The 23,399-nt window shown below is 45.6% G+C and overlaps 6 non-coding genes across 6 annotated transcripts; 5 read left to right on the top strand and 1 right to left on the bottom strand.

The window, feature by feature from the left end:
* Nucleotides 1-3,819: 3,819 nt before the first annotated feature.
* On the top strand, nucleotides 3,820-3,891 carry TRNAA-CGC. Its single transcript has one exon. It is a non-coding gene; the product is annotated as a tRNA-Ala (tRNA).
* A 518-nt stretch (nucleotides 3,892-4,409) lies between these two features.
* Nucleotides 4,410-4,483, top strand: TRNAI-AAU. The gene has a single exon. It is a non-coding gene; the product is annotated as a tRNA-Ile (tRNA).
* A 1,039-nt stretch (nucleotides 4,484-5,522) lies between these two features.
* Nucleotides 5,523-5,594, top strand: TRNAP-AGG. Its single transcript has one exon. It is a non-coding gene; the product is annotated as a tRNA-Pro (tRNA).
* An 881-nt stretch (nucleotides 5,595-6,475) lies between these two features.
* TRNAK-CUU lies at nucleotides 6,476-6,548 on the top strand. The gene has a single exon. It is a non-coding gene; the product is annotated as a tRNA-Lys (tRNA).
* A 12,959-nt stretch (nucleotides 6,549-19,507) lies between these two features.
* On the top strand, nucleotides 19,508-19,596 carry TRNAY-GUA. Its single transcript is given in 2 exon segments — nucleotides 19,508-19,544; nucleotides 19,561-19,596. It is a non-coding gene; the product is annotated as a tRNA-Tyr (tRNA).
* A 1,758-nt stretch (nucleotides 19,597-21,354) lies between these two features.
* On the bottom strand, nucleotides 21,355-21,427 carry TRNAA-AGC. Its single transcript has one exon. It is a non-coding gene; the product is annotated as a tRNA-Ala (tRNA).
* Nucleotides 21,428-23,399: the final 1,972 nt, after the last annotated feature.

Below are 23,399 nucleotides of genomic sequence, written 5' to 3'. Positions count from 1 at the left end.
CCCTGTTCAGGTAAACTCTGGAGGGATGAAATGCCGATGACCCAAATGGAACATACTTGGCCATTTATTCATCCCACACATGTACTGCTCGCTCCTGTGTCAGGCATTGTTTTGGGTGTTTGGGATTTATCAGTGAACTAAGCAAAGGTCCCTGCCCCTTACAGTCCATGGGGGGAGGCAGACAGTAACAAATACACATACGAGTCAACTGAACTTGATGTTGGATGTGGTCAGCGTGCTGCGGAGCGCGGAGGCGTGTTGTGGTAGCAATCAGGGCTGTCGGGTTGGGTGTCCTGAAGGGGGCATTTGAGCACAGAGAAACCACACTGCTTTTTTCAAGTTTCTAAATAGAGGGATCAGGCAGAACTGAAGGCAGGAGCACGTTTGCGGTAGTGTGGCTGCAACAGAATGTTTGGAGAGAAAGTAGGGGGAGGAGGTAAAAACGTATGAGACCTTACAGGCTTTGTAAGGACTTTGAATTGGGTGAGACAGGAAGTCTCTGAAATTTCTATGCAGAAGGGTAATAGGATCTAATCTACCTTGTAAAAGGAGAACTCTGGCTGTTGTGTTGAGGATGGAGCTCAAGTGGAAAGTGGTAGAAACAAGGACACCGGCTGGGAGGCTTCTGGCAACCAAAGTGTCAAGTCAGACCAGAGTAGTCGCAGAGCAGGAGTGGAGAAGTGAGTGGTTTTCTGGGTATGTCTGGAAGGCCGTTCCAGGGGTTGTCTGGTGGCCATGAAGGATAATCAGGAATCACTAATTTAGAGTGCCAGCTTGATAAACTTAGGCCAAGAAACAAACTTAGGCGGCTCTGTGTGTGTGTGTTTATAACTGCCCTCGTCTCAGAGGCCAAAATTCCTATGAAAGGTTGGCTAGTGTATAATCAGAGCAAAAGGAGTCAGACACCAACATTATTTATGTTGTTGTGAACACCTGATATTGCTCACTGTCCGCCCCCCACCCCCAGACTACCTTGAACCCTGGCATATCCGAGCACGATGGCATCACCACAAATTACCACTCTCCATCCTTTCCCAACCAAACCTTCCTTTTTTCTTTACCCAGGAGCCTGAATATTGTCATTCATAGATCACTTGCTCCGTGTGAGGTTATATTTAGTTCTTAAACTCTTCTGTATTTTGCCTATTTAGCTCAGTCATACCTGTAAGTTAGGGACAGGGAATCACATGGTTTAAACTAGGCGGATTCCCTAGTGTTTGGAGATATTGTCATTACATACACAATGAAACCAAGAATCAAAAAGTAACTTTCCTAGAAGGGTACACTGAACCCTGTTTTCCAAGTCTCTTTTAACAAGGCAGAGTTTTTCAAATCAACTTTTAGTAAGCACCTTTCTCGTGCTGGATACCTAAAATGGAAACACACATACAACATGGTCCGTGCCTTCTTGAGGGCTGTTTTCCACCTACTGGGTGAGTGTAACTGGCTCAGTGAGAATTAAATCCTCTGCTGTGTTTCAGCTGTCTGTCCCTAGGAAACGAGGGGGCTTGGTGTGACTGATTTAAAAATAGATGATGGTGACATGATTTGGATAGTTAAGAAATCATAAGCATTTACCGAGTAAAATCAAAGGAACAAAGACCTTATATCTGATTCATATATTCTGCCCACCTGACAGGACAACAGGATTTCCAGACCACATGTTGTGGATCTCCCTTCCTCACCTGATAGCTTCTGCTTGATGCTTTGATTTCCAGGGTGCTGCAAGAACTGTAATGGGTTATCCTGGGTACAACAAGTATTACTAGTATTAATAAAGCACATAGCCTTCTGTCAATAAACTTATTAGATTTCTGGATTATAAACATCTTTTGGGTTGCTTGGAACATATGGATTTTTCCTGTTTTTACAGCTCCTTGGCTATATTATTAAAACTGAGTTGACATATTTAAAAATTGAATTCTGAACCTAAGACCTGTGGCATCATCTCCATGACCAAGGCTGTCCCTAAGCTTGGTCCTGAGCACCAGCTAGCCTAACTCCTTTGAAATAACATTTTAACTGCAAAGGAATCCTTGATGAAAGGAGGTTAGAAAGGGCCTGGGGAGGGGGTGGGTTTTACTCTGCTGGGGCTGCCAAAGCAAAACACGATACACTGGGGGGCTTAAACAACAGAATTTATTTTCTCAGTTCTGGAGGTTGAGAAGTCCAAGATCAAGGTGCCAGCTGATTCATTTTCTGGTAAGAGCTCTCTTCTTGGTTTGCAGAAGACTGCGTTCTCATTGTGTCCTCACATGGAAAAGAGAGGGTGAGTTCTCTTCTTGTAAGGACACTAATCAGAGTGCATCAGGGCTCTACCCTTATGACCTCATTTAACTTTAATTACTTCCTTATTCTGAATACAGCCACACTGCGGGTTCAGTGTATATATCAATAAAGCTTTAATATACGAATATGGGGGCACAATTCAGTCCATAAGAGGGGGACCAAAAAAACCCCATTCAAAACACAAGGTGACATTTGGAACTCAGAAACTTCTCTAGCACATGGTAAGTACTCAGATATTTTTTGAATGAATGATTTCAACTTTAGTACGCTCAACACCATCTTTAATACATATAATGCTGTATTATAAATACTACTAAATTAAAAAGCCATCTTACAGGGGTTTTTTCTCAGGATAGTTAATCTGGAAGTAGAACGCACAGACTCTGATCATGACTAAAGCTTGAACGGTACTGGACTGAGTCAGGGATGAATAAAAAAAGCCAGACCTTAGTAATGTGAGGGGCTGCCGACCCAGCTGTGAAAGTCTAGAGAGAAATCTGAACTTGGGAGGTCAGTCTCTGGAAAAAAGCAACGGGAGGCAGAAGCACAGTGTTGTGAACATAAGGTTCTGGTCTGGCCTGTCCAGGGAAGGAGGGCAACAGCAACCTGTGCAGCCCAGTGTGCTTCGGAAGCCTGGCTTGGTGGGCCGGTGGGCCGAGTGAAGGGTAAAGGAAGGCAATGGCTTCATCCTGTTTCTGGGGCAGACTAGGAAACCTGTTAGAGGCCCAGCCGTAGGCCAAGGAGAAAGGAAGCATCTTACTCAAGAGTGGTTATCTGTACCAGTGCCCCAGAGGATGACCCCCCCACCCCCGGCATTCCAGAAACAAAAGATAGTAGTATTTCCAGAAGCGATAGAGAGGAAAATGTAACGAATGACGTCAGCTACTTTCAGAGACTATAGCTCAGAAAACTGCTGCACGCATGACCGGATTCCACGGTAGCGCTTCTGGGAAAGGGGCCTCAACTATCCTGTAACAAAGAACAATGAAAGCAATCAGTTCCTGGTGTGGTGTAAAGATTAAATTAACATGCTTTCTTTCTAGCCCGTCACACTCTTTCGAGTCTCATTAAGGATAAGGCACTGCCCCCTTTGCTTAATGCGTCTATGAATAATCCTAGGATCTGAGTGGAAGAAACAGTATCCAGAAAAAGTTAGCTATGTCTGGGAAGGTCCCTCCATAGGCCCCCTTCTAGGAACATGTGTTCTCATTTGAAATATATCAGCGTTCAATGCGGAAACAACAGACTCAAAGTAGGCTTCAGAAAGGGAAAACAGTATGATAAAAGGAGGTCAGAAAAGGGATACCTCTCGGGATGCCTGGCTGGCTCAGTGGGTTAAGCCTCTGCCTTAGGCTCAGGTCATGGTCCTGGGATCGTTGGAACATTGATGTTATCCCTTTAACCATTTCATGATTTAGCTAAATAAGTAAAGAAAATGTAACTAGCATTCAAAAAAATCTTATAGTTGCTGGGGACAAAAATAGGATTCAAAGAATTGGGAAGAGTTACAAAGATATATGTTACAGGGTTGGGGATGTAGCTCAGTGGTAGAGCGCATGCTTCGCATGTATGAGGCCCCGGGTTCGATCCCCGGCATCTCCAAGCTGTTTTAGCTACACAATCAGAAACTATGTTTTTAAAATGTGGTATCATTAGACTTTTATCCTCCTATTCATCAATTTCCTACAGTGTTCTACCCACTTCATTTAGAGCTGTGTATATAGAGAGAGGGAAACATTTGGGGATATCTTTATCTGAAACCAATAAAACTGGAAACGTAGATAAAATCACCCAAGGGAGAGATGGCCAAAGCAGAGCAGCTTGGAAATCAGCCCAGGACCCATTAATATCAGGCAGTTTGTAGTATCTGGCTGGCCTTAAAAGGCAGAGATAATCTTGGCCTGAAAATACAGAGAGGAGATAAAGGGTTATTGCTAGAGTCTCATTGCTGGCATGAAAAAAAAATAGGACAAGTATTGGGAAAAGGAGGAAGCCTAGCTCGGTGGGGGCAAAATGGAGGTCAGCAGCTGGGATGATATACTGTGTAGCCCACAGCATAAAAAGCAACAGTAACAAGAACACCTTCTTACTAGAACTTTGGAGATTCTTTCCTTGTGCTTGGCCGGTTAGCTCAGTTGGTTAGAGCGTGGTGCTAATAACGCCAAGGTCGCGGGTTCGATCCCCGTACGGGCCAGTGGTTTGTTTTCTATCCTCTCTCCTTAGCCGCTTTCGGGTGGAAAAGGAGGACCACCATCTAAGGTTGGACAGTTCACTGTGTCCCCACAAGGGACATTTTGCCACGAGTCCAAACCATCCTAGGAGAACTCAAGAGAACCCCTCTTGGTAAGCCAGCGAGCTCAAAAAGCAGCAGGACTCCTGAGGGACCATTAAATTCATTAGAAGGAAACATGTCACCTGTTTGTGCAGCGCCCTAAACACTGCCCTTGAAATAGTCCAGAAACAGGTTTCCGCCACGCGGACACCTGTGAGATGAGAAGACAGGGCTCATTTTGCTGACTGCTTGGCTGAGGGTTTGGGTTTGGGTCCAGCAGCACGCAGGGCAGTGGGGAGTCCGTCTAGAGGCAAGCATGTTCTCAGGGAAGGGCGGACTCAGCCCTTGTGCCCCGTCTCCGTGCGGATGCCCGCAGCCCCGCGGTTCTGGCCGGGTCCCGGGTCAGCCTCATGTCCCACGGAAGCCAGCTCTCGGCTCCCTAACTCTGTGTCTCGGTCTTCCTGGCACAGCCGATTTCCTTTCTTCATTCGCGACCCCACTGATTTCAGTCCCGTTGAGGGGCTCCCACGCGTCCGCTCTGGGCCTGGAGAACCCCGGGATCCAGCCGACAGCCCCCCCCGGCAGTCGGGGGCGCGCGAGCGGCTGGCCCGGCTCCCGCTGCCGGGCTGGGGGGCCTCTCGGGCCTCGCTCCCGCACGCCGACAACGTGCAGGGGACCAGGAGCACCGGTGGGTGCTATCTGGACAGCCGCCGCGGTAGTCTCCTATGGAGCAGGGTCCGCGCTTTGCGAAGGCATCGTGGGCTCCTTAAGAGGATTGGGTCGCGAAAAGATCCGGGGAAGTGCTGGGAGCTACGTTTTCCCAGTTTCAAAAGTAGAAGGGAAGGAGGGAGAGTCAAAAGCCGGTTATGGTTGTATGCACCTAAACGTACATGAGATACACACACACAATTTTTTTTTTTTTACTAAATATTTAATGTATTCAGAGGGACATGGCATGTGTGGCTCGTTGGTCTAGGGGTATGATTCTCGCTTAGGGTGCGAGAGGTCCCGGGTTCAAATCCCGGACGAGCCCGTCTTTTTTTGCCGTCCCATCGCTCAGCGTTGATTAACTCAGCGTTAAGTTCTAACACCACAAACGCATACAGCCGCCATCCCATTCAGCGGCTATACCTTCATGTAGAAATGTGTAGGCTGCACATGCACTCAATCCCAGGAACTAACGTGGTGACTCACTTAAAAGGGACAAGCACTTCTCAATTTTACCTTTTATTCCGTGTTCTATCAGCTCTAAAGTGATTTTTGCAAAGGCTGATGTTTCTGGTTCTTCTAGATGTTCCAGCACCACAGTTGTGATCATGTGAAAGCATAGGAAGACTGTGGTCACCTCTCAGTTCGAGGTCATCCACCATTCATGCATCACTTTTTTATGGAAAAATAAAACTGAACCAAAGAGTTGGGGTTTTGGCAACCTTTGTACAAGAGATTTCGGCTTTCCTTGTTAGCACAGCGTTGACTGTTCCCCCATCTTTCAGGGGATTGGGGTTCTGCTTCCTTATTGGGAAGGGGAGCTTTCCCCTCACCTCCTGCAGGTTTGGTTCTCATTAAGCACATATTTATTTAGTATCTATTTATTTTATTTAGTATTTATTATATTTAATGAAATTCTGCAGTCAGCGGTAGACAAAACAAAAAAAAAAATCACTGGGTCCTGTTTCAGGGGTTGTCAAATATTTTATATTAAAATGAAATTGCACCTCCCCTCCCTTTTCTGTGTGTGTAAGCCTTGATGGTGGAGAAGTACAAAAAATTTCAGATAATGCTTATATGCTTTGCCTTTCATGTCATCCTCCTTAGAAGACAAGATCAGACAAAAATCTAGAATTCTGTGTTCCTAGTGAGTCAAGAGGAATGTGTATGTCCTCATAATAGATAGGGGGAGGCATACTTCTAACTGCCCGGCTAGCTCAGTCGGTAGAGCATGAGACTCTTAATCTCAGGGTCGTGGGTTCGAGCCCCACGTTGGGCGCATACTTTTGCTTTCTCTTCCAGTGTTTTTTCTTAACTGAATTTCTGCACATTCAGAAAGGAGGTCCCACACCGCTGCCAAACAAGAGGAGTTTTGGAGATCAGCACTTCTGAGGTGTGGAATTAATGGAATCACGGTGAGTGACCACAGTTCACTGGCTCTGCAGAGCTCCTCGGACCTGCTCTCTTAATCTTGCAGATTGGGCTCGTTGCCCCCTGGTGGGAATGCATTTTTTTTTTTCTGGCCACTTAGAGATTTTAATACTACAAGTCTGTGGTAGGCAACCAGCTCTGTACATTTAAGCTCCTCAGATGATTCTGAAGTACTACCTCCCGAAAAACGGTTTAGGATACGGGGAGAAGGATGCAGAGATGTTGGAAAAGGTAAAGTCTGAAGGTGGAGAAACAGTTCAAACACAGGGACCAGTTTGATGGGCAGCATTGTCCATGCAGTTTCAAGAATGGTGACTCCACTTCCTGGCCCAAGCAAGTGTCATTTTCCCCTTTCTTTTCTTTTCTTTTTTTTTTTTTTTTTTTTTTTGGTGGGGGGTTCCAAGGTAGAGTTCAGTGATTCATCAGTTGCATATAACACCCAGTGCCCATTACATCACCCACTTACCCTCATCCCCCGCCCCAGCAACCCTCATTTTTTTCCCTAGAGTTACCTCTCTTATGGTTAGTCTCCCTGTCTGATTTTGTCTTATTTTATTGGGGTGAATTTTCTATGACCACTGCCTCACACACCTGTTCAGTTCCTGTTCACCACACCTGGACAGCACAAGGGACCTCCCAAAACAAGGCTCTTTCCAACCTTTCTTCATATATGACAAGTGGAAGAACCAAACAACCAACAACAAATTGCAGTTGCCTACACAACGGAATCTAAAGATGTAGGCTTGTTTTCCAAAATCCAAACTGCATTTCTACCTCCAACTCGTCTGAACTCTCCACCCTCTCGAAAAAAAACCTGCCCTGTCCAGTCCCTGATGTTCGTTCACATCATGCCTACCGTGTACCCTTTTCCCGCCTACAGATCTATGCTGATTGTGGACGAGGTCAACTCAGCTCTGCCCAGGGGCGCTACTATCTCAGATATGAGTGGACTTTGCTGTTACTGAGTGGCCTGAAAATCATTCCCATGGTCAAATTGACCAAGACTTGTTTCGTGAGATTTCCCTGTCCCTCTGTGAACATTCCACCGTGCCAGTCTTCGTCATTCCTTTGAAGCCATCGTGGGCTCACTAGCATTGACTGACAAAATGCCCCAGCCATAACGGAGAAAGCACACACGTACGTACCTCTTCCTTGATTCTTAAAGCCCAATTAGCCGCATGGGGTTCTCTCTCTTCGCTAACACTGTCCTGATGTTCTCTTCAGGCCTCAGGACTGTCCAGCGGAGGTGCCGTAACTTGGGTATCTGGATCTGGCTGTGCATGTGAACCATCTGGTGAGTTTCAAAAATTTGATTCCTGGGCCCCATCTCAGCTGCTGTAAAGCTGAATCTCTGGTGGTTTAGAAACCGGTGCTTCTTTCTAACATGATGGACATGGCAACTTGGTGGCCTAGTCAGGCTAGAATTCCACAGGGAGCCAAGATCTTACGGGAAACTGATTCTAGGTGTGTAACATGAGCTTTTGGGTTCAGAAACCTGATGTTATGGGTTTTTCTGCCCCTCTCTCTCTCCATCCCTCTTCCCTGTTCAGGTAAACTCTGGAGGGATGAAATGCCGATGACCCAAATGGAACATACTTGGCCATTTATTCATCCCACACATGTACTGCTCGCTCCTGTGTCAGGCATTGTTTTGGGTGTTTGGGATTTATCAGTGAACTAAGCAAAGGTCCCTGCCCCTTACAGTCCATGGGGGGAGGCAGACAGTAACAAATACACATACGAGTCAACTGAACTTGATGTTGGATGTGGTCAGCGTGCTGCGGAGCGCGGAGGCGTGTTGTGGTAGCAATCAGGGCTGTCGGGTTGGGTGTCCTGAAGGGGGCATTTGAGCACAGAGAAACCACACTGCTTTTTTCAAGTTTCTAAATAGAGGGATCAGGCAGAACTGAAGGCAGGAGCACGTTTGCGGTAGTGTGGCTGCAACAGAATGTTTGGAGAGAAAGTAGGGGGAGGAGGTAAAAACGTATGAGACCTTACAGGCTTTGTAAGGACTTTGAATTGGGTGAGACAGGAAGTCTCTGAAATTTCTATGCAGAAGGGTAATAGGATCTAATCTACCTTGTAAAAGGAGAACTCTGGCTGTTGTGTTGAGGATGGAGCTCAAGTGGAAAGTGGTAGAAACAAGGACACCGGCTGGGAGGCTTCTGGCAACCAAAGTGTCAAGTCAGACCAGAGTAGTCGCAGAGCAGGAGTGGAGAAGTGAGTGGTTTTCTGGGTATGTCTGGAAGGCCGTTCCAGGGGTTGTCTGGTGGCCATGAAGGATAATCAGGAATCACTAATTTAGAGTGCCAGCTTGATAAACTTAGGCCAAGAAACAAACTTAGGCGGCTCTGTGTGTGTGTGTTTATAACTGCCCTCGTCTCAGAGGCCAAAATTCCTATGAAAGGTTGGCTAGTGTATAATCAGAGCAAAAGGAGTCAGACACCAACATTATTTATGTTGTTGTGAACACCTGATATTGCTCACTGTCCGCCCCCCACCCCCAGACTACCTTGAACCCTGGCATATCCGAGCACGATGGCATCACCACAAATTACCACTCTCCATCCTTTCCCAACCAAACCTTCCTTTTTTCTTTACCCAGGAGCCTGAATATTGTCATTCATAGATCACTTGCTCCGTGTGAGGTTATATTTAGTTCTTAAACTCTTCTGTATTTTGCCTATTTAGCTCAGTCATACCTGTAAGTTAGGGACAGGGAATCACATGGTTTAAACTAGGCGGATTCCCTAGTGTTTGGAGATATTGTCATTACATACACAATGAAACCAAGAATCAAAAAGTAACTTTCCTAGAAGGGTACACTGAACCCTGTTTTCCAAGTCTCTTTTAACAAGGCAGAGTTTTTCAAATCAACTTTTAGTAAGCACCTTTCTCGTGCTGGATACCTAAAATGGAAACACACATACAACATGGTCCGTGCCTTCTTGAGGGCTGTTTTCCACCTACTGGGTGAGTGTAACTGGCTCAGTGAGAATTAAATCCTCTGCTGTGTTTCAGCTGTCTGTCCCTAGGAAACGAGGGGGCTTGGTGTGACTGATTTAAAAATAGATGATGGTGACATGATTTGGATAGTTAAGAAATCATAAGCATTTACCGAGTAAAATCAAAGGAACAAAGACCTTATATCTGATTCATATATTCTGCCCACCTGACAGGACAACAGGATTTCCAGACCACATGTTGTGGATCTCCCTTCCTCACCTGATAGCTTCTGCTTGATGCTTTGATTTCCAGGGTGCTGCAAGAACTGTAATGGGTTATCCTGGGTACAACAAGTATTACTAGTATTAATAAAGCACATAGCCTTCTGTCAATAAACTTATTAGATTTCTGGATTATAAACATCTTTTGGGTTGCTTGGAACATATGGATTTTTCCTGTTTTTACAGCTCCTTGGCTATATTATTAAAACTGAGTTGACATATTTAAAAATTGAATTCTGAACCTAAGACCTGTGGCATCATCTCCATGACCAAGGCTGTCCCTAAGCTTGGTCCTGAGCACCAGCTAGCCTAACTCCTTTGAAATAACATTTTAACTGCAAAGGAATCCTTGATGAAAGGAGGTTAGAAAGGGCCTGGGGAGGGGGTGGGTTTTACTCTGCTGGGGCTGCCAAAGCAAAACACGATACACTGGGGGGCTTAAACAACAGAATTTATTTTCTCAGTTCTGGAGGTTGAGAAGTCCAAGATCAAGGTGCCAGCTGATTCATTTTCTGGTAAGAGCTCTCTTCTTGGTTTGCAGAAGACTGCGTTCTCATTGTGTCCTCACATGGAAAAGAGAGGGTGAGTTCTCTTCTTGTAAGGACACTAATCAGAGTGCATCAGGGCTCTACCCTTATGACCTCATTTAACTTTAATTACTTCCTTATTCTGAATACAGCCACACTGCGGGTTCAGTGTATATATCAATAAAGCTTTAATATACGAATATGGGGGCACAATTCAGTCCATAAGAGGGGGACCAAAAAAACCCCATTCAAAACACAAGGTGACATTTGGAACTCAGAAACTTCTCTAGCACATGGTAAGTACTCAGATATTTTTTGAATGAATGATTTCAACTTTAGTACGCTCAACACCATCTTTAATACATATAATGCTGTATTATAAATACTACTAAATTAAAAAGCCATCTTACAGGGGTTTTTTCTCAGGATAGTTAATCTGGAAGTAGAACGCACAGACTCTGATCATGACTAAAGCTTGAACGGTACTGGACTGAGTCAGGGATGAATAAAAAAAGCCAGACCTTAGTAATGTGAGGGGCTGCCGACCCAGCTGTGAAAGTCTAGAGAGAAATCTGAACTTGGGAGGTCAGTCTCTGGAAAAAAGCAACGGGAGGCAGAAGCACAGTGTTGTGAACATAAGGTTCTGGTCTGGCCTGTCCAGGGAAGGAGGGCAACAGCAACCTGTGCAGCCCAGTGTGCTTCGGAAGCCTGGCTTGGTGGGCCGGTGGGCCGAGTGAAGGGTAAAGGAAGGCAATGGCTTCATCCTGTTTCTGGGGCAGACTAGGAAACCTGTTAGAGGCCCAGCCGTAGGCCAAGGAGAAAGGAAGCATCTTACTCAAGAGTGGTTATCTGTACCAGTGCCCCAGAGGATGACCCCCCCACCCCCGGCATTCCAGAAACAAAAGATAGTAGTATTTCCAGAAGCGATAGAGAGGAAAATGTAACGAATGACGTCAGCTACTTTCAGAGACTATAGCTCAGAAAACTGCTGCACGCATGACCGGATTCCACGGTAGCGCTTCTGGGAAAGGGGCCTCAACTATCCTGTAACAAAGAACAATGAAAGCAATCAGTTCCTGGTGTGGTGTAAAGATTAAATTAACATGCTTTCTTTCTAGCCCGTCACACTCTTTCGAGTCTCATTAAGGATAAGGCACTGCCCCCTTTGCTTAATGCGTCTATGAATAATCCTAGGATCTGAGTGGAAGAAACAGTATCCAGAAAAAGTTAGCTATGTCTGGGAAGGTCCCTCCATAGGCCCCCTTCTAGGAACATGTGTTCTCATTTGAAATATATCAGCGTTCAATGCGGAAACAACAGACTCAAAGTAGGCTTCAGAAAGGGAAAACAGTATGATAAAAGGAGGTCAGAAAAGGGATACCTCTCGGGATGCCTGGCTGGCTCAGTGGGTTAAGCCTCTGCCTTAGGCTCAGGTCATGGTCCTGGGATCGAATCCCACATTGGGCTCTCTGCTCTGCAGGGAGCCTGCTCCCCTCCACCCCCCGCCTGACTCTGCCTACTTGTGGGATCAAATCCCACATTGGGCTCTCTGCTCTGCAGGGAGCCTGCTCCCCTCCACCCCCTGCCTGACTCTGCCTACTTGTGATCTCTAATAAATAAAGTCTTCAAAAAAAAAGGGGGGGGAATACCTCTCCCTAATACCTAGAGGAATCCAGGTAGGAGACACCTTCCACAGATCTTGGCTAATGACTCAGTAGGTGTTTAAAAAAAAAAAAAAAATGGTGGTGGGGGCTGCCCTTTGAGGCGGGACCAGGAGTTGGGATAAGCCTGAGGGAGCTGTGTTGTAAAAGGCTTCTTGAGGGAGAAGTCCCTGCATTATTGGGGGAAGGGCACTGTATGAATATAAGAGGACTGGGGACAATCAGAGGACTGGGGACAATCAGATAATGAGTTCTCACATTCAGCTTTCATTTACCTTTCACCAAACTTGTCTGCAACTCAAAGTCCTCTACCAGTTCTCTATGTTGTACTTTCTCTCCAGAGCATCAGCCAGATGCCGTGATTCTCCTGGTGCCTGTCATTGCTGTGTCCAACAGGTGACGGTATCACACAGGTCATCTAGTGTCAGGATAGACTGTGACTGTGTTTCTTAGCAGTCTTAACTTGGACAAGTTACCTCTTTGAGAATATTAACTCCTACCTCATACAGTGTCACAAGAGCTACCTATGACCATTCTTTTAGTCACCAAAACTTCCTTATGAAGCACTAATAACAACAATGACCACTTATAAAGCCCTCGCTGCACTGAAGGCACCACGCTCTATGCTCAGGAGCCAACTTTTAAACACATCAGCACGGAAAGTTCCTGACCTCAGTCGGTAGAGGGTATGTGATGCCTCGTACCTATCTGTACTTGGGACAGGTTAGGTTCTTTTTCCAGATGGTTATCTAATGTCTGACAAAGTTTTATAGACTTTTCCTTTACTTTTATTACATTTTCTTACATTCCTAACTTTTTTAGCTTTTCCTTTCTTCAGTCTTACGAGTATAGAATACCGCTTCCGGAAATCAGGGAAGAAGGAGAAGTTACAAAATCAATTAAAAAACAAAACTCAGTGGAAAAAATGTAAAATTTTACTTTGAGAAACTCCTGGAAATACTTAACGTCTGTTGATATTTTAACCATCTCATGACAGTCTTCATGTGAGGTATTTGCAACCAACCTCTACAGTGTACCAGAGGCCAAATGACCTTCCTTAAGGCAGGGCCCATGTGGACAAAGATTGGTTTACTCTGGCCTTGGCCAATCATCTTCACGTTTTGTGTTTCAGCACATACGCATCATCAACTGGAGTCCAGAGTTCAAGGAATTCTAGGACTTTTTCTGAAAAACAAATGTTTACATTAGTAGAATACACTTTTATTAAAGTATGGTCCAACCACAGAGGTTCCATTAAGTTAAATACCACACATCCTTAGTTAAGCCTTCAAAGCTACAACCATTAACTCCATGACCTACTCAAACTTATTCTTTGAGCTCTTTAATTCTGACCGCTCCTGGGGACAGAGACTGTCCTATTTACTGCAGTGTGTGTTCCAAGCACTTAGCCCACATAGTAGCTGGATAGTCAGTGCCTGATGCATGTTTGTAAATATAAAGGTCACTGTTGTGTATAAACTGCTGCTTTTCATTAATTGAGTCTCAAAACTCTAGCAGCTGACTTCTCATTCAATTATGACTACTGAGCCCAATGTAAAAAAAAAAAAAAAAAAGTAGCTTTAAGACCTTGCTTACACACACACACACACACGATCTTGGAATCAATGAAAAATGTCTCTACTTTTGTCAAAAGTGGTTTTTATCAATCACCTCTTCAAAATTCCTGTCTAGAGAATTTCATTCCATCTAGGAGGGTTTCCTTAATTAATCTCACTCAGATCTGGTCATTTATGTAGTCTAAATTCCATGTACCTGTATTTTTTGTGAAATTGTTTGCAACCTGTTGTTTTAAGAAGTAAACGGTTACCCTTATGCTTCATATGGTATATTCTTGAACTTTTCCACTCTGAATTATCCAAAGGTGGGACCTAGATGAAAACCTGTCAAAGACCCTGTGAGGGTTCCCCTGCTTGAGCCGGTGGGGGTGGGACTGAGGAGTGCACCCTCACTTTGCTTTACAAATGCTGTTTCATTTCAGACTCACAATAAACCCCCTAAGGATATGTATTATCTGTATTATCATGATCCCCATTTTGCAAGGGCACAAAGAGGTTTGAGGGGTCACACAGCCAGTAAGAGACAGGATTCAAAGTGGCCTAAGTGTTCTAAACACTAATAATGAAGTAGCACAAAGAGAAATTAAGAAAATAATCCACTTACAATTGCACTAAAAAGAATAAAATACCTAGGAAGAAACTTAACCGAGGAGGTGAAAGACCTGTACTCTGAAACTGTTAAACTCTGATGAAACAAACTGAAGATGACACAATCACATGGAAAGATAATCCACGCTCACGGGCTGGAAGAATTAATATATTTTTAAAAGATTTTATTTATTTATTTGCCAGAGAGAGAGAGCACACAAGCAGGCAGAGTGGCAGGCAGAGGGAGAAGCAGGCTCCCCGCTGAGCAAGGAGCCCGAGGTACTTGATCCCCCCGTCGTGGGATCAGGACCTGAGCCGAAGGCAGATGCTTAACTGACTGAGCCACCCAGGTGTCCCTAATAGGCTAAAATGCCTACACTACCCAAGGTAATCTACAAATTTAATCCAATCCTTATCAAACACCAACAGCATTTTTCACAGAACTAGAACAAAATACACTAAAATTTGTATAGGACCATGTGGTTCTATACTAATTTTAGTGCATATTTTATTTGTGTGTGTATATATATATATATCACATATAATAACATGTACTTCAAGATTACTACAAAGCTATAGTAATCAAAACAGTATGATACTGTCACAAAAACAGACACCAGATCAATGGAACGGAATAGAGAACCCAGAAATAAACCCACATATATATAGCCAATTAATCCATGACAAAAGAGGCAAGAATATACCATGGGGAAAAAGTCTCTTCAGTAAATGGTGCTGGGAGAACTGGACAGCAAGGAAAAGAATGAAACTGGACCGGGGCACCTGGGTGGCTCAGTGGGTTAAAGCCTCTGCCTTCAGCTCAGGTCATGGTCCTAGTGTCCTGGGATCGAGCCCCACATCAGGCTCTCTACTCTGCGGGGAGCCTGCTTCCACCTCTCTCTATCTGTCTGCTTCTCTGCCTACTTGTGATCTCTGTCTGTCAAATAAATAAATAAAATCTAAAAAAAAAAAAAAAAAAGAATGAAACTGGACCACCTTCTTAGACCATACACAGAAATAAACTCAAAATGGATTAATGTGAGATCTGAATGTGAGATCTGAAGGGATATGAATGTGAGAAAGGAAACCATAAAACCCCTAGAAGAAAATACACATGGTCATTTCTCTGACATGGGACTGATAACATTTTTCTAGATATATCTCCTGAGGCGAGGGGAACAGAAGCAAAAATAAACAACTGGGAACACACTAAATCAAAAAGCATTTGCACAGTGAAGAAAACCATCAACAAAATGAAAAGGCAGCCTACTGAATGGGAGAAGATATTTACAAATGACGTATCTGATAAGGGGTTAGTAAACAAAATACCTGAAAAATGTACACAACACCCAAAAAGCAAATAATCTGATTAAATAATAGAGGAGGGGTGTCTGGGTGGCTCAGTGGGTTAAGCCTCTGCCTTCGGCTCAGGTCATGATCCCAGGGTCCTGGGATTGAGCCCCACCTCTTTACTCAGTGGGGAGCCTGCATCCCCCTCTCTCTCTGCCTGCCTCTCTTCCAACCTGTGATATCTCTGTCAAATAAATAAAGTCTTTTAAAAAAAAAAAGGATCCAAATCGACATTTTCTCAAAGAAGACTTAAAAATGGCCAACAGACACATGAAAAGATGCTCAACATCACTTATCAGGGAAATGCAAATCGAAAGCACAATGAGATACCACCTCACACCTGTCAGAATGGCTAGACTAAAGACGACAAGAAATATCAAGTGTTGGTGAGGATGTGGAGAAAAAGGAACCTTCATGCACTGTTGGGAATACAAACTGGTACAACCACTGTGGAAAACAATATGGAGGTTCCTCAAAAAATTAAAAATAGAAATACTATATGAACTGGTAATTTCCTTTTTTTTTTTTTTAAGATTTTATTTATCTGATAGAGATTACAAGTAGGCAGAGAGGCAGGCAGAGACAGAGAAGGGGGGAAGCAGACTCCCTGCCGAGCAGAGAGCCCCATACGGGGCTTGACCCCAGGACCCCGGGACCATGACCTGAGCCAAAGGCAGAGGCTTTAACCCACTGAGCCACCCAGGCGCCCCTGAACTGGTAATTTCACTGCTGGGTATTAACCGAAAGAAGATGAAAACACTAATCTGAAAAGACATATCCACCCCTACATTTATAGCAGGATTATTTACAATAGCCAACATATGGAAGCAACCCAGTCCATCAACAGATGATTGGATAAAGAAAATGTAATATATAGGTACACATATAATGGAATATTACAAAGTCATAAAAAAGAATGAGGGCGCCTGGGTAGCTCAGTTGGTTAGGTGGCTGCCTTCAGCTGAGGTCATTATCCCTGGGTCCTGGGATGGAGTCCTGTGTCTGCGTCGGGCTCCCTGCTGGGAGTCTGCTTCTACCTCTGCCCCTCTTTCCTCTCAATCTCTCTTTCTCAAATAATAAATAAAGTCTTAAAAAAAAAAAAGAATGAGATCTTGTAATTAATGACAGCATGAATGGACGTGGAGAGTATAATTTTAAGTGAGATAAGTGAGAGAAAGACAAGTACCACATGATTTCACTTATATGTGGAATCTAAAAACAAAACAAATTAAAAAAGCAGACTTAAATACAGAGAACAAACCAGGGGTTGCCAGGGGGAGGTCGGAAGGGGAATGAGTGAAACATACAGGGAAGTAAGAGGCACAAACTTCCAGTTATAAAAGTAAGTCAGGGAGATGAAAAGTACAGCATAGGAAATGTAGTCAGTAATACTGCGCTAATACTGTCTGACGACAGACGGTCACACTTGTCATCCTGAGCAATGAGTAATGTTGAATCATGTTGTACCTCTGAAAGTAAGACTACACTGCTAATTACACTTTAAAAAAAAAAAAGTTGCCTCAATGGCTCCAAAGCCCTTGTTCTCTCCATTACATCACACACACACTAAATAACCTGCCACGTTGCTGTAATTTCTACCAGCGAAATTCGTTCTTTACTTTTAAATTCTGTTAAACCGGCCCTGCCAACGGGAAAGGTCTACATGTATTTTTGGAAGTATTACAGCGCAGCAGCCCGAGGGCGCAGGCCACCGAGAGGCGCCGCGCACTCCTCCGCAGGCCGCACCTGCCCAGCCCGCTCGCGCCCCAGCGGCCGCCTCACCGCGCAGCCCCGCCCGCGGCAGTCGGCTCCGGGTTCCTACTCGCAGGGCCTCGGGCCAGTAGGCGCGCAAGGAGCCTCACCGCATGGACAACGGAAGGAGCGCCCTATGGCGCGGTAGCGGCCGCCCCACTTAAAACGAAGGGACACTTACCGGGCCGACAATGCGGCGTGGCCCCGCTCAGCCGCCGGCTCTAAGCGCCGAGCCCACCGCGCTCAGCCGCGCGGCCCACGGGCTGCACGTCGCGTTTCGTGCGGCCGCCGCGCGCCCCGCCCACCACGTGACCCCGCCCACCGCTCGGACCCGCCCCCCAGCCGAGGGTCCCCGCCCCCCCGACCCCATCCGGATGGTGGTCCACTCCCGGCGGCTGGAGAGGCAGTCCGCTGTCCCACGCGGAGCGAGCCGGCCGCAGGGGGCGGGTGAAGAAGCCGAGAGAGGTGGAAGAGCGGGAGAGTGCCTCCGGCGGGGAGCCCAACACGGCCGTCGGGGCGCGGCCACACGCAAACCCCCTCCGGCCGAGGGGCGCTCCCGCGTGCTTCCGTTTTTGGGGGGAGCCTGCGAGCGGTCCCACCTCCGTCTCCAGACTCCCGCGGCTCTCTCAGGAGCCCGGGAGTGCGCAGCGCCCACGTGCACCTGCGGCCGCGGCGTCCCGCACAGCCTGCTGCGCTCTGATCCCGCGCGGGACGTGGGACCCGAGTTCCTCCTCAGCCTGCGCCCAAGAATACTTAGGAAGGAGAAAAAGGGACACCAGCGCCTTCCTGCTTCTTCCCGTTTTCACACTCGGTTATATTTTATTTTGAAAATATATAGAAAAGAATTATATATAACTTAACATAAATATAATTAATTATACACAAATTATATAATTTTGTCTGGTAGATATGTTTGATATATGTATATCTGAAATATATATACCAGAATTCACCCGCAAGACTGCAGGTTATACACACACATGCCAGAATCCCTCAGATCTACTGCCTGTACCCTCCCCCTCTTCCTCTCCCTCAAGGCTCCCTTAAGTTCTTTTAAGTCTGAATCTTCTCTAATGTGGAGCGGAACAAAATCAAGGACTTTTTTTCTTTTACATTTGTGTTAGTGTCACGCATATAACTTTCTGAAAGGTGTACTTTGACAAAATGGGGAGTGCTAACTACATCTACAAAATAACTCAGTCAATCGGGCTTGGAGAGGAGACAAAATTTTACATTTAATTCATTCAGACCGACCCCTCTTCAAACAGATGTTTTTCATAAAGACTTGAGGTTAATGGCCAAATTAAGTGAGGAACAACTTGTTTTCAATTCTTCTTCAGAAAAGAGAAATCTTTCTTTTTGCCACAGATGGTCTCAATGTCCTGCCTACACAAGGAGGATCGTCATTTGCCTGATGTCGGATGCCACTTCGGATCGAGTTCACTAACAAAGAGAGTAACAGACCTTTTGAGATTCAGACAGTCCCGTCTGAACTAGAAAACTAGACTAAAACCTCACATTTTGCAAAATTACTAGTATTTGAACGGCATTACTTTCTACCTTGTGTTACGATACAGGAATTCGAAACCATTGTTTTAGCTCCCTGTGGATAGGTTTTGCCGAGTTTAGATTTAGTGTGATGGGCTGGTTTATCTACAAAGACTAATGTCAATTAAAGAACATTTAAGGATGGTTTTGGAGAGTTTAATCCTATACTTCTTTCTTCCTCTTCCTCATTCTGTTAATTATCCTGTTAGAATTGCAGATTGAAGTATTTACAATCCTATTTATAAGTTGAGTCAAATTGGGTAAATTCATTTCTCATAATAAAAAATGCTCATTGCTAAGTTCTTATCAGTTCCTGTGTCTCCTTATTTTTTATTTTTTTCCTTTTCGAAAACCAGTGGATGCTCCCGTTTTTCTTCTCCAGGGCTGTGGACCTTTGAGTGTCAGTTCCGACCGGGTGCTGGATTATTTAAAAAAAAAAAAAAAAAAAAAAAAAAAAAAAGTGGGCGCGGCTGGGGCAGACCCGGGAACAATAACAGTGAATCACCAACCAGCACCGACACGCTCACACCCTCGCGCACAGATGGCATCCTCTGCGAGAAAGCCGAACAGTGTGATTCCTTCGATAGCTCAGTTGGTAGAGCGGAGGACTGTAGTGGAAGCTCCGCAGGCATCCTTAGGTCGCTGGTTCGAATCCGGCTCGAAGGAGTTCGTGTTTTGCATCGTTTTTTTTTTTTTAATCCCCACCTTGAAAAGGCGTATCTCAGCTACATATATCCTCGATGTACATCTACTAAGGCTGTTCCCAATGTACGGCGAACCCAATTTTTAAAATTATTAATTTCTGTAACAATGACTAGTACGCGCCATCAGACGTCCACCCCATACTTTACATACAATACAGCTGGGGGCCGCCGAGATATACCGAGCTCAGACGAGGCGGAGCAGAGGCGGCCCCACTGGGCAAGGGGTTTGTAGACGCGTCTCCGCACCCGCACCCGGGATCTGCAACCCCCCGGGAGGAAAGACGCTGCCTGCGTAGGAAGGACACGACCTGCGGGTAATTGGTGGGACAGGCGCGCCCCCTGGTGGGCTTAGAGTCCCGGGTCTCTGGAAAGGTGTTTTTGCCCGTGAAGGATACGGAACCCCGGGCAGTCGGCTAGCCTCAGGGCCGGTTGAAATTCAGGGGCACTGCTCCCCCTTCTCGGTTTAATTCTGTAACCGTGGCTTTCAATCTTGGCTGAGAAAAGTTGGTGGATATAGAATCGCCTGGGCAGATTTTACAAAGCGCCTTTGCTTGGGCCAGTTTGAAGGTGGGACCTGGGCACTGGTAGTTTGAAAACCTTCCGGGTGACATTTACTGGGTCGCAAGGTTTGAGAACCACTGATACAAGAGAAACAAAAATTTTAGAATTGACAATGACAGACGGGGGGATGGGTAGAATTTTCTACCCATTTGGGGAACTAGCTCAAAAGATAGGGATCTCTCTTAACAAAAGAAAGCATTTGCTAATTTGGGGCCAATCTCATTGAGAGATGTCACCCCCCCTTCTGCGCTAGCTCAAAACTGTGACACCAAACACCTGCGGAAGAGCCCGCAGCTACGAAGATAATAGATCAAAGTAAAAAGAGTTGTGTGAGAATTTTGTCCCTGGCAATTTTTTGTATTTTCCTTCCTATGCTTCCGAGCTTTCATTCTTTAACGATTCGCAGACTCTGGTGTATGTCAGAACACAGACGCCCAGGCGGGTAGTGGTTTGAGAGCCACTCCCTAAAACGAATTGGAAACTTACCCCTATGAAGGTTGGTCTAAACTGGTAGCTCCTGATTAACTTCTCGCTCCTTGAAAGCGACCTGGGACAAAAGAATAAAGAAGAAAAATGGTCCATTTTTCTTTTCAAAGAAAAGAAATGCAAAGTTTACCAGATAGCCCTGGGCTGAGCTTCTCCCCAAGGCACCACAGAGGTTTTCCATCCTCCCGTAATTCTACCATAGTCCAGGATCAGAATCAGCATTACCACCCGCACCTCCGAAGACGCGGCCAGACGACCCCAGAGGAGGAAGAGGGCATGTATAAAAAACAAATCTCAAACATACCTACACATCATATGACTTCACCATCATTAAGAAATGGGAATCATTCTTTCCAGTTTGAAGAACTTGAAGTTGCCCTCAGTAGGTCGGATATGTGAGAAATAGATTCCGAGAATAAAAGTGTAATATTAATGCATAAATAACTGAAGTGTAGATTTGTAAATCCACCTGGCAGGGACCGATATTCAAATCTGCAAAAACGTGAGCAATCCTAAAGAACTCAGCCACGCCTATCCCAACACTGTCTGGGGACGAAGGATGGAGAGAGCGTGGCTTCGGAAGGAAACGCCATCCCTGTTAGGAAATGGGCCTTGCTCTCGGCTGTAAAGTGTTAGCTCGGTATTCAGAGCAGGCGCACAGGGAGCATAAAAGTGGAGAATGCGGGCATCGATCCCGCTACCTCTCGCATGCTAAGCGAGCGCTCTACCATTTGAGCTAATTCCCCGCTCCGGCGCGCGGCCGCGCCTCTCTTACTCACTGCGCTCCCTGCGGTCATGCGCGGTTGCCGGCTATTCGCAGTCGGCCTTGACCACGTGAACCAAGGGCGGGGCCGCAGACAGGAGGCTGTTGTGTCCCTCGGCGCCGCCTACCACCTGTTGTCCTACGGTTCCGGATCCCGTCGGTCCAAGATCTCAGACGGCGGCGGAGTCCGGGCCAGGGAGGCCTCGGAAACTCTCGTCTTAGACACTGGGCAAGAAGTCAACCCGGAATCTGCTCCGAGGAAACAGGGAACCGGAAGGAGATGGCAGGTGCTTCCAGGAGGGAAAACCAAGCTTCTCAAGCAACGAGGGTCGGCTTTGGCCTTCGCAATGGTTCCTGACAATCCCTGCACCCCTAAATTTTCCACCAGTTGACTCTGCTGGCTCCAGAAGCAGATTCTCCAGAGTCCCTACAGACACCTCTTAAGATCACCTGTCTGGCTTTAAAACAACAAAATAACGACACCACCACCACCACCACCACACTGCCTGTGGACACATGGCCAGGAGGGGGCGCGCGTCCCAGTTAATTTCTCCTTCCATTCTGGCTTCTGGAGTCCCGAGTTTGTTCAAAGGGTACAAGTTATTTTCTATTTTTCTAAGGTAAACATTACTAGGATGCTAAGGTAATTATGACTGCAGGCTTAGATCCAGAGTCTTTGCAAAAAGACGGTAGTCGGTCTTTTTCTTCTGGACCTGTTGGGTACCAGGTACCAGGGACTGTGCTAGGTGCTGGTTGGGAGCCAGGAGCCCATCCCGTGCAGGAAATCCATATGAAGGCCTTCAATCGACGTCTACTCCTTCAACTATTTCTTTGCCTGATAACCCATCTTTAGAGACTTCCTCTCTTTGATTTCGTGTTATTTTTTACTCTCAATAACACTGAAGCAAGTGATCAAATGCAAATGCAGGAGAAACATCTCATTAAGAAAGTGAGTCTATGTCTCTATGCAGAGCAGGCCTTTCCAAGACCCTTAAAACACCCTTAATATTTGCTCTTCTTTTTTGCCTTTTCATTGCAATCAGGGCTTATAAAAATGGGTGAATAACTTTCTGAGGGGAGAAACCTTCCACCTACTTGCCTCCCCACAACTTAGACAATAGAGTTCAGGTGTTCCAAGTGGGTGTAGAAACCACCATTCATTCCAAAACTTGGTGCAAGGACAGCTTTACCCGGATTCTCTCCATCATCTGGGTGTTTTCCCCCTACTCTTCCCGCGACAGAATTTGCAGAGCAACAGAAGTCAGCTTGGCCTTCGCTCATTTTTTTTCTCCCTGTTCATTTTCCATGATTCCCCTAGGGGTGTAGGTGTGGAATTTTAGTGACAGAATGTAGCCCAATTCCATAGCTCAGATCCACGGACTGGGCATGACTGACTGAACTGGGAGTGACTGGTTTGTCTGGGAGCTTTCAACCCTGAGCTGGGAGTGCTGGTTTCCAGTAATGCTAGATTGGGGATTACATTTTACAACACTCAGTTTCCACAGAGGTTAAATGAAAATCAAGACTATTATTTTAAAATTCACATGGAATGCTTACCTGGCAGGGGAGATATCATGATCACGAAGGTGATTTTCCCAGGGTGAGGCTTATCCATTGCAATTCAGATGTGCTGACCCCTGCGATTTCCCCAAATATGGGAAACTCGATTGCATAATTTATGGTAGTGGGGGACTGCGTTTGTGCTTAAAAAAAAAGAAAATAATAATAAATAAAATAAAATTCACATGGAAATTTTACCAGTTGTTAAGCTATTGACTCAATGCTAGCTTCTCTGCTCTGGTCTGAATTGTGTTCCCTCCAAATTCTTACGTTTCAGCTCTAACCCCCAATGTGACTGTATTTGAAATGGGGAAGTAGTTAAGGTTAATAAGGTTGTAAGGGTGGGGTCCTGAGATCACGGGATTAGTGTCTTGATAAGGGGGAGACACCAGAGA

The sequence above is a fragment of the Enhydra lutris genome, unplaced genomic scaffold (genome assembly GCF_002288905.1).
Source record: "Enhydra lutris kenyoni isolate GAN:26980312 unplaced genomic scaffold, ASM228890v2 scaffoldscaffold93, whole genome shotgun sequence".
NCBI lineage: Eukaryota > Metazoa > Chordata > Mammalia > Carnivora > Mustelidae > Enhydra > Enhydra lutris.
Note: the sequence above shows the minus strand (reverse complement) of the source record. Positions and strands in the feature narration are given on the sequence as shown.